The sequence below is a fragment of the Crinia signifera genome, chromosome 3 (genome assembly GCF_055691185.1).
Source record: "Crinia signifera chromosome 3, ASM5569118v1, whole genome shotgun sequence".
NCBI classification, from domain to species: Eukaryota; Metazoa; Chordata; class Amphibia; order Anura; family Myobatrachidae; genus Crinia; species Crinia signifera.
In genome coordinates this window covers 119,143,538-119,150,633 of record NC_139219.1, presented here as the reverse complement: position 1 = coordinate 119,150,633, position 7,096 = coordinate 119,143,538, and the positions used below count along the sequence as shown (strand labels likewise).

The 7,096-nt window shown below is 42.1% G+C and overlaps 1 pseudogene; it reads left to right on the top strand.

Moving 5' to 3' along the window:
* The first annotated feature begins 1,963 nt into the window (after positions 1-1,963).
* Positions 1,964-2,083, top strand: LOC146065818 (5S ribosomal RNA; annotated as a pseudogene).
* The last annotated feature ends 5,013 nt before the right edge of the window (positions 2,084-7,096 follow it).

The window sequence follows — 7,096 nt, the reverse complement described above, 5'->3', positions numbered from 1 at the left end:
GGGGGGCCTGGTGATTTTAGACCGTGAGGTGAGGTGACCGTGTACGTGAGGCGAACAGACTATTGAATGATGAAGCATCATACACAGCACTCAACCATGATCCGAAGGAAGCTTTCATAGAAGAACTGAGACTTCTACTTCTTCAAGGACTAAGGGGAAAAACCATAACAAAAGACGAGTACCAATACCTCATGAGGTCAAATCCCATTACCCCAATCTTTTATTTCTTACCCAAGATTCATAAATCCCTAGAAAACCCACCAGGACGACCCATAGTGGCAGGGATTGACTCCTTGACTTCTAACCTGTCGGAGTATGTGGATATTTTTTTACGGAAGCATGTGACAAACTTACCAGCCTATCTAAAGGACACCACCACAGTTTTAAACCTTTTTAAAAATTTTACATGGAAAGATTCATTCCTTTGGGCCACAATAGATGTACAATCACTGTACACTTGTATTGAACACCAACTGGGAATTGAAGCCTGTAAGGAGTTTCTGGAGGAAGATGACGAACTTAATCCACAACACAAGAATTTTATATGCGACCTCATGAAATTCATTCTAAGCCACAACTATTTTAAATTTCTTGACCAGTTTTATCTTCAAAAATGTGGCACAGCAATGGGCACTATCTTTGCACCCAGTTTTGCAAATCTTTTTATGGGGAGCTGGGAAAAACGTTTTATATATACAGACCATGCTTTTAAGGAAAATATCAGATTTTACAAGAGATACATCGATGACATTTTAATAGTTTGGGAAGGTGACGAGGAGCTGTTTTTTAAGTTTTTGGAGTACATTGGAGACAACCAAATGAATCTAAAATTGACTTCCAGTATCAACAAAACAAAGATTGAATTTCTAGACTTGATCTTAATGGGCGAAGGTGCCGAAGTAAATACCAAAAACTTCATTAAAAAAGTTGATACCAACAGCTACCTACATTTTAAAAGTAACCACCTGCGAAAATGGAAAGAAAATATCCCATACTCCCAGTTTAACCGTATAAAGAGAAATTGCAATAGAAATGATGAATGCGAGGCCCAGCTTGAGATGTATAAACAAAGATTTAAAGAAAAAGAATACCCAGATCAACTCCTACAGAATGCAATCACGAAAGTAAACCAGGTGAATATAGACGATCTCCTTGAATATAAGATCAAAGAGGAAAGGAAGGACACAATTGCCTTCATTACCACATACAACCAACACGAACAGTTAATTAAACAGAGTTTAAAGAAACATTGGAATTTACTTCTTATGGATCCAATCCTAAAAGAACTACTTCCACCTAACCCTGAGGTTGTCTTCAGAAAATCCAAAAACCTGAAAGATCTATTAGCACCTAGTCTCATTACATCTTCACGCACACAAAGCAACTCCGGATTAAAATGTACTGGCTCCTACAAATGCGGCAAGTGTAACATCTGTAAATTTGTCCACCCCACCAGGAAAAGGTTTACCAACTACAACAACACAAAAGAGTATCACATAAAAGACTTCATGAACTGCACCACATCTTCCGTAATATATCTACTAGAGTGCCCATGCCATCTGAAGTATGTGGGTAAAACCAAGAGACTTTTGAAACTAAGAATCCAAGAACATACCCGAAATATAAAGAATAAAATCGACAACCATGCCATCTACAAGCATTTTGAGACGCACCATAATGCCAACCCAGAAGGACTGACTTTTAAAGCGATTGAACATGTCAAACTGGGACCAAGAGGAGGAGATTTGGCGAACAAACTATCCCAACGTGAGATGTATTGGATTTTCGAGTTGGACACCATGCATCCCCGGGGTTTTAATGACAATTATGAAATTGCACCTTTCCTCTAAGGTTCTCCTACCATTTTATTATAACAATCCTAGTAGCACCATTTTTTAACCCTCACTCTTTGTCACCATTAATAATAAAAACACTATTAATATCTCCAGGTGTCGTCATTTTACTCTACAGTCAAACCACACTATGATACGCCCAATCTCGTCCGATCTTGGAAGCTAAGCAGTGTTGGGCCAGGCTAGTACCAAGATGGGAGACCCCTTGGGAAAACCTGGTGCTGTAGTAAAAATCTAGTGACTCGGATAACCTTGGATCAATGCTCTATGAATATATATATATCACTTTCTCTAACCCAAATAGCACTTTAGTATTATATATGTATCTATATAAATTCATTATCAAATGCACAGCACTTTAAATACTATGTTAGCATTATATGTATATCTAATAAATTCTATTAATCCTGTCACTTCTAATATTTCTCTAAAATGTGTCACCAATGATTCTGACACTACTGTACCTATACTAGCACTAGCACTTTATACCTATATTAACACTAGCACTTCACTTTCACAGATTATTCTGTTGCGTCAATCAATGTATCTAAAATCACCTTTTTATATGCAAATGCTTCAAATACGTCTTTCTGATTATTATTCATACTTTGTTTACTATCAGCGCATAGTGATAATATGGGAATTATCCCCGTTCGTTCTGCTGCTAAATATAACCCAGAATTTTTTAGTTACTATTTTCTTTGTTCTTATCATTGTATATATGCCTCATACGATAAGAAATACCCCCGAAAAGATGGCCGCCAGTCAAATTACGATGTTCTCCTATACGTGATCCACAAGAAAATGGCCGCCGGCACTCGCGACTTCAGACACATCCACGAGAGCTGTGGATGTGAAGATGAGACGCCCGTATCTCCGAACGGGACCTCCTGGCACATGCGCATACAGAAAGGAGGTCGTCGCTCAGCAATCACTTATAACAAGCCGGACATGCGCAGTCGCACTATAAGGACACAGGAAGTGTGGCGGAAGTGCCGCAACTTCATCTAATATACATTATTTACTATGTTTTGAAAACGTATTTATCCCTCTATATATAGCGTTTAGCTGGACATTATATTCATGTATAAACTCATATGTTCATTTAGCCCCTACTATCCCTAATATCTCCTTTTGATTTTTTACACCACTAATTAAGCCAGTGAATCACAGGAAGTGATGTCACTGAGTATCTGACAGGCATACAGGTATAAAAACCGGCCTGAGTTCAGTTGCTCCCTACCCCTTGAAGAAGTCACATAGACGAAACGCGTCGGGTATCTGACCTCCTACCTTCTCAAAAAGATAAGCGTTCTTTATTGAATTTGCTGCTATTACTATTCTACTTTTTATCCATTGTATTTTGTATTTTTTATATATCCCATCCCCCCCATTTTATATATATAACAACCTCTTTCATATATTTTTGTTTTTATGTATCCTTGACTCCCTAATATTTTAAGCTTGATATCTTAGCAGTCTGCACCCCTCTGATCGCTTTTGTGTATTTGTCTTATATTGTTACAAATAAATAATTTTTTTATATATATATTTTATATACTTTTTATTACTTCTCACAACAATTAGTCGCCAAGGTCTTATTCCTTCCCTGCATATATATATATATATATATATATATATATACATACATATATACAGCGTGGAATAAATGGCGGCACTTGGAGACTTGCAGTAAAAAACAACTCTTCTTTATAAGTACATGGTGCAAAACATACCAACGTTTCGGAAAGACCCTGTTATCAAGGTGCAGAAATACAACAAGTGCACAAGTGAAGAGACCCTTACCTTTATGTGAGAAGGGAGCCCGTCCCCCTGACCGCGTCCAGTGTGTGGCAGGAAGTTGCTGGTGTAGCACTTCCAGTCGTCCGCCGGAAACGCGCGTCCGGGGTTGCCTAGGCAACCTGTGTGATACATTTTGAATATTTGTAAGTGCTGGTGATAACAACATTAAAACATAAAAAGCAGCGTAAGACTGGTCTAGCACATGCATTATACATTCGTAGTAGCGATGCCCGGATGTAAATTATGTAGCAATTAGTGTGCTGCGGCCGGCAGATGGTGGAGAGGGGCAGTCCTGGTTCTTAAAGGAACATGGGTACATTTTGTAACCCTATGTTCTATGTGCCTTATTTCAGGTGCTGCAACAATATATGTGTGCACGGGCTGCTACTAAAAATAATAAATGAGTGTAAGTTACATACTGTAACGGAGACCATTTTCTTGAGGAACGGGTCAGGGACAAAGGTAACAACAGGGGAACGGGTGGGCAGGGCTGGGCAGGAAGGGGGTATGCTGTAGGTTGGTCCAGCAAGTCCTCAGCTGTGTGTCACGTAGCCAGGGTAATTGAAATAATTTTCACATTTCTACGTGAAATCTAGTAGGGACAAGGGTGACAACATGGGGACAAGTGGGTTGGACTGAGCAGCGAAGTGGTCCAGCATGTCATACTGCTGTAAGTTAGGGAACAGTGTAGCTAGAATACGTTCCACGGCATCCTCTCATTCAATCCATTCGGGCAGGTGGTCTTCAATTTGAAGATCCAGCGGGCTTCGGTTTGCAGGAGTTTGGTATCTCTGTCTCCGCCTTTCAGCTGTGCTGGAACATGTTCGATGATAATATGGCGAAGGTCGCTCAATTTGTGGTCAGCTTCGGCGAAATGTCTCGCCACCGGGTGCTCTGAGATCTTTCCTTTCCCGTTGTTGGTCAGCGCTGCTTTAATGGTTGAGCGGTGCATGGCTGCACGTTCCCTGATGGGTCGGATAGTCTTGCCCACGTAGCCTTTAGAACATGGGCAGGTTAGTAAGTACACAACGTGCGAGGTAGTGCAGGTTACCACCTGGTTGATTTTGAACGTGCCCTGTGCTGAGGGTATGGTGAATGTGCTGCCAGTTCTCATGGATTGACAGGTCGTGCATTGGATGCACTTATAACACCCTGGTGGTTTCCTCAAGAAGGTGCCTTCAGTTGGTGCCAGGTTATTGCTGTATCCAGTGATGTCGGTGTGAACAATTAGATCGCGGATGCTTTTGTTGCGCGTGAAACAGGTCATCAGTCTCTTATTTTTGAAACAGGTGAGGCTTTTGTCAGTGCTGACTATCGGCCATAAAGCCCGAGTGGCTCTGGGAAGGACCGAGCTGGAAGTGGAATATTTTTTGGTCCAGGGTATCACATTGCTGTGAGCCCGTTCACGCTTCTCCAGCAGTGTCTATCTGGGCATTCCCATCACTTCATCTTTCTGCTGCCTCAGTGTTCTACTGTCGTAGCCTCTGGCCATGAACCTTTGCACAACCATGTCCAAGGCTTCCTCTGTCTTGTCGGGCTCGCTGGTGATCCTCGCGCTGCGTATTAATTGGGACTTTGCAAGACCCTTCTTCAATGCCATGGGGTGGTGGCTTGAGGCCCTCAGCAGTGTGTTCCTGCTGGTGGGCTTATAGTACACAGACGTAGTCAGTGAGCCAGTTGCCTTGGTCACAAGTACATCCAGATAGTTGATGGACTTTGTCTCTATCTGGGTGGTAACCTTTATATGTGAATCCCTGTTGTTGATGAACACAATGAGATCTTCCAAGGCGTCCTTCCTGCCCTGCCACAGCAGGAAGACGTAGTCTATGTAACGACAGTACATTGTGATGCACTTGGACCACTGGGGCTTCGAGAAGTACATTAGCTGCTCTTCCTTTTGCATGAAGACATTGGCGTACGATGGGGAGACGTTGCTCCCCATCGCACACCCACTTGTCTGCAGGTAGTACGCCCCATCGAACAGAAAATAGTTCCTCTTCAATGTGAGCTTGAGGAGACACATAAATAAATCAATGTCGAGGTGCGCCATCGTCTCTTGAGGCACCGGGACCCCTCCAGAACAGCTCTCCTGTGCTGTCCCCGCAGAGAGTGAGAGCCAACGTCAGGATCATCCGGTCAGGATCCCTGCAAACGGCCGCTATTTTTCTCCATCCTATTCACCCATCACTGCACAGAAGATTACTGTCACCTGCCCGGACCACAGCAGGGTCAGGTAGGCGAGCCATCTCAGACTGCACAGGCAGCTGAGAATTGCTCCACAACACAATTACCAACCAGTGTACAACTGCACTAGTGCTACTGTGTACCATAATTGTGACAGAGTGAACACTTGAGTACATTGTGTACTATATCATAGCAACTACTTGACAACTACCACTAAGTATCTGCGTGAGATTAGTCACAGGCAATTGACTGTAATTTAGGGAGATTCCATGTGTGCCACAGGCAATATCTATCTTTAAACTATAAACTGCCAAAACCCCCCCTTTTTTTCTGAATTATGGTTATTGCTATTATACAATATACCATTGACAATACAGGCAGTTAACCTGAGCAGCTGTCTGTGACACACATCAACCCCCACCCACTATACCACCATACCTCAATGGTCTGCCCAAAACCCTTCCAAACTTGGAAGCCAAGCAGTGAAGGGCCTGGGCAGTATCCAGGTGGGTGACCCCTGGAGAAGTCAAGGTGTGGTATCATTAATTTGGGGTCGATCTATCACCAGACTAGCAGTTTTGGAGCCGCCTACTGCCTGTGTCTGAATTGTTGCCGATATTGGCATTTAATGTATATGACGTGGGGAAGCTAAATTTTTCCCCCCTTAAAATTCCAAATTCTGTGGGGATTAACTCATTTTTGCAGCCTACGGTCACTCTGGTCCATATACCTGAGTTGACTATATGCAGTAAATGATATATAACAAGTGTGGTTTAAATTGATTTATTTAATAAAATATATAATATCATGTGATACAACCACACTACAAAACAATATATTATATTGATTACTACTCTTTTTTTGCGCCACAATTTTTTAAGTCAGTTCACAATAAAAGTTATGTTTTAAACTAACTTCATATTTCAATTTTTTCGAAAGAGTGCACCCACAAAGCGTTTACTTTCTTTTTGGTTTGCTTCTTTGCAAACAAAAAAAACCCACTTTTCAGTTATAGTTACTGAACGCTGGGAGCACCGCCAACCCCATAACTACGAACAATAGTCCCAAGTAGTTCCTTATGTTGGTCTCCACTACTTATTCAATTAACCATTCGTATTAAAATTCAGCTGTTGCGGGTCCACCTTCCTTTTTCTAGAATCGTTCCATGCTTGTTGCCATGTGGGAATACATGGGGGGATACATGCTCGCGGTAACTGGGGGCCGGCCGCCGCCGGCCGAAGTGACAGCCATTGACA